Source organism: Diceros bicornis, chromosome 14 (assembly GCF_020826845.1).
Source record: "Diceros bicornis minor isolate mBicDic1 chromosome 14, mDicBic1.mat.cur, whole genome shotgun sequence".
Taxonomy (NCBI): Eukaryota; Metazoa; Chordata; class Mammalia; order Perissodactyla; family Rhinocerotidae; genus Diceros; species Diceros bicornis.
In genome coordinates this window covers 38329893-38333865 of record NC_080753.1, presented here as the reverse complement: position 1 = coordinate 38333865, position 3973 = coordinate 38329893, and the positions used below count along the sequence as shown (strand labels likewise).

Here is a 3973-nt window from a genome sequence, read left to right as displayed (position 1 = left end):
TCCAACACAGAGGCCTCTGCTCTGCCAAACATCATGTGCCTCTGCCACCCACTCAGCATCTGCCCCAAATAGAACTAAAGGCTAAGGGTTCTGGATCAGGGGGAGTGGAACACAAAGTTAGCTAAAGGAGAGTCCATTATTGGAGCATTCTCCCAAAGTATAGCATTTTTACACACTGGCAAGAACCCAGCACCCTGTTAGGATTCTCCTGCTTCGAAAAAGAAATGGCTCTCACTAAATGTAGTAGAAATGCCAGGACTGTTGTGACAGATGGCAGAAAGAAGAGATTAAAAGCAGATGGCAGAAAAAGGGATTACAGAAAAGTGGGCATGCTAGAGTGGTTTTACCACAGGAGGGCCAAAGGACATTCTATTTGAAAAAATAAAAAGAAACGTGCTAGGAAGAGGGGCACGAGCATCACTAAGAAGTTCTGTGGTGAGTGTCTTCTCTAGGCCTGGGCTGATGATAAGAGATTCTGCTACGGAAGTAGCCTCACTGATAGCAACGGGCATTATAGGATCTTGAAATAATTCAGGCCAGAGATGGCAGCACTCAACCATCAGAATCCATGTGATGTGTGTGCACACATGCAGAGGGTGGGTGAGCAAAACTACTGTAATGAGAGACAATTTCAGAGTGGTAGCCAACTTTGTGGAGTGTTAGAGATGATTAACAGAGCACAGCATCCTTAGAAGCAAGATAGATGGGCAGCCAACAAGGGTATCATTATCTACATAATCAGAAGAAATTAAGGACAGATAATCAGGAGACTGAGGTCAGCTGCCTAGTCAGGTCTGTGACTGAATCTAGTGACTCAGACCTAGAATCACTGACTAAAAGAGAAGCCAAGTCTTAAAAAAGTGAGACTCTGCAACATCACCACAAATATATAGAATATAATTTCCCTGTCCCCTTCCTAAAGGAACTTAAGACCATTTACTCAATAACCATAAACTCAAGAAGGGGAAATACTCTTAGATTTCAAGGACTGTTGGAAATAAGGTCCAAGCTCACATTGATCCTGAAAGATCCAAAGTGTCATCATGGTCAACGTTAAGATGGAGGTAATGGGGACCAGCTAACAAATGGAGTTCTGGTCCAGCTCTGGTTCACAGTGCATATACTAAGGCCATGGATCCATCTGGTGGAAATTTCTCCTGTCTCAAAACCTATCATTAGAATGACATATGTGGTAGCTGGCACAACCCTTACATTGGTTTCTTGTCATGCTGTATAAGAGGTATGACAGAGGAAAGGGCCAAGAGGAAGCTGCTGAAACTAACTCAACCAATTCCCAGCCAGGATGGTAAACGAAACAATTTAAGAGAATTAAAACCATCCTCCCAGGGAAAATGACAGAGATTACTGCCTTTAAGGACCAAAAGTATGCACAATCAGGATCGCTATAGTATCTCCGTTTAATTCGCCAGTTTGTTCCTTGCAAAAAATAAAAGAAAGACCCTGAAAAATGACATTGGACCACCACAAACTAAAACAAGTAATAGCTCCAATTGAAGTTGCTGTACCAGATGTGATATCTTTTCTAGAACAGATTAATTTACCTTCTTTGGTTTTTTAAAGAAACAAGTGGAAAATAAGATTAGGTATAACCTTTTTGGGAATCACTAGCTGAAAAAAAATCATGTGAACACCATAATAAAGTCTTATCCTTGGCTCATTATATTTTCTATACGTCCTGACAGTACCACCCCATCCCCAAACCTGGCTCAGAGAACATCTACTTTTGCTCAGAAATAGTTCTGTTAAGGACACTGATCCTCTGGGAACTTTGTCCTGTCAGAGACAGTCTTCTCAGCCAAGTAGGTCATAGTCCTATCCAGCAGGCAATGTTTATGGTTTGGGGATCAGAGAGAAGAGGGGCCCAGTGGGTTGGTCAGACCTCTGGCCCTTCCCCAGGACCACGTCCTAGGCTAGCTCTGTAGCTTAGGCTGGGATGTTCCTAGGAAGAGAAGACACAGAATCAGAAAGATAGCATCCCTTCTGCAGCGTTGGACCTTAAACTCTAGAATGCATTGCAGTACCAAATGTCCTCTTTATCAAAAGACAGGTCAAAGACACCCAGCAGCATTAATCAAATTGTGGTATATCAGTGGATGCATTGAATACTGTCTCTTAAAAATATGGAATAATGAGTCTTTATATGTACAGTTCCTAGAACAGTTCCAATCCTACTGCAAGGGCTGTATGTTTCTTTTAGCACAATCATCATGGAAAATAGTTTATGTTATAGTGTTAAATAAAAATACAACAGAATACAAAACTGACTATATATTATATAGTACATGTGTGCGTGTGTGTAGTTACAGTCATGTCCCCTCTAAAAAAAACACCAATGAAAACGTTCATGGAAAAGAGCCTGAAATGAAATACAACAGAGGTAAATAATGGATTACTTGGAGTATAAGACTCTAGAAAATTTTCAAGTAGTTATCTATTGCTTTTCTACATTTCCTTAACCTGTGTTGCATCAATACGTTTAAAACAGCGATTTTTCTAAAAGAAATATTAGATCTCTGAATATTTCAAAGTAGCAAAGTATTAACATTCTTAGATTAAAGACAGCGAGCGATTGGGTAGAGGTGGGATAGGTGGCATTTGAAGCAGAAGAAAAGTTAGTGGAGCGCACAGAGTGGAGAGAGAGGAAGAGCAGGAAAGTAGAACGGCTGAGATGGAAAGTCCGCCGGAATCCGGAAACTATAAAAATGCACTCGTTCTTACAGGCGGAATGCACACTCCTAAGTGGAAACTTTGACTGGAGAGTAGTGATGTGACCAGAGTGATGGACACGTCTGTTTTGCATGCAGTCATCTTAGCTTCCTGCCTTTGCGGAATCAATGTGACTTTCTTTCATTCAAACGCTTTCAAATGACAGTCTGACTTTAGAGAAGCCGTGGGGATTTGAGCGGAAAATTAAACTACAGATGACCGCGACCCTCAGCCGCTAACATCTCTGTGTTGGGGAAACTGCTCCAAAATGGCTAATATTGGGGAACCCTTGATTGCTGCTTTTAATCTCGTTTGTGGAAGTGCCATATCAGAAGGTGCCATTTCGTTCATATTATTAAATAGCTTTAAGAAAAATATTTTGTCTTATCTTAAAAGTATCTTCACTTACACCTCCCCAAACTGGCGCCAACCGTAGCTCCAGTGGCGCAACCGGTTAGCGCGCGGTACTTATAAAGCAGTACACTTGTGAGCAATGCCGAGGTTGTGAGTTCGAGCCTCACCTGGAGCAGCTTTTACTACTCTCTGGCCCTTATAGATTCGAAGGGTTTTGAAGGAGGATGTGATTTACATCTTACTCAGAGCTTGCTGCTGATTTGTCTTAAAAGTCTCTGCTCAAGGCTTCGGCTACTGGAGTTTGACAGTTGCCAAGACAACTGTTCACAGTATTCAATTCAGTAAGAAACGGATCATCAGAGTCTCAGGCTAGGAATTCAGGTGTGTATAAAAATTAGTGCAAAATAATTCTATGTCTGATTTGTTAACTCCATGAAATGTCGACGATCTTGGTTTTTGTAAGTATTCTGGTGGAAATCTTTCTGTCCTTGAACCTGCTTTCCTTACCACAGTTTTTCCACTCCTCTGGGATTTTTATCACTCTTAGTAAGTCCATGATGCCTGTAGTTATGACGAAGACACTGATATTCTGTCTCAGAAAACGAACTAATCCTGTATTTACAGCCTCCTAGTAGAGCGGGAAGCCTGTGTGTGGGCCACATAATCTCACCCTCTGGATCTTAAACATCATCAGAAACATCCCGGAGGACGTAGACATTGAGCCCTCCAGCTTTACAGAAGATTTATAATCGCCCATGTACAAATGCCCAGCACTACCTGTTCTTTTCCAGCTGCTGCTATATTGTGGAGTGTTTACATTATCGCTGGCCCCACCCCGAGCTGCCCACCATGTCAATGTGGGTTGAAAATAAGGCCTCCAGACCAATTTAGA

At 41.8% G+C, this 3973-nt stretch overlaps 1 non-coding gene across 1 annotated transcript; it reads left to right on the top strand.

Moving 5' to 3' along the window:
- Positions 1–3162: 3162 nt before the first annotated feature.
- On the top strand, positions 3163–3256 carry TRNAI-UAU (transfer RNA isoleucine (anticodon UAU)). Its single transcript has 2 exons — positions 3163–3200; positions 3221–3256. It is a non-coding gene; the product is annotated as a tRNA-Ile (tRNA).
- Positions 3257–3973: the final 717 nt, after the last annotated feature.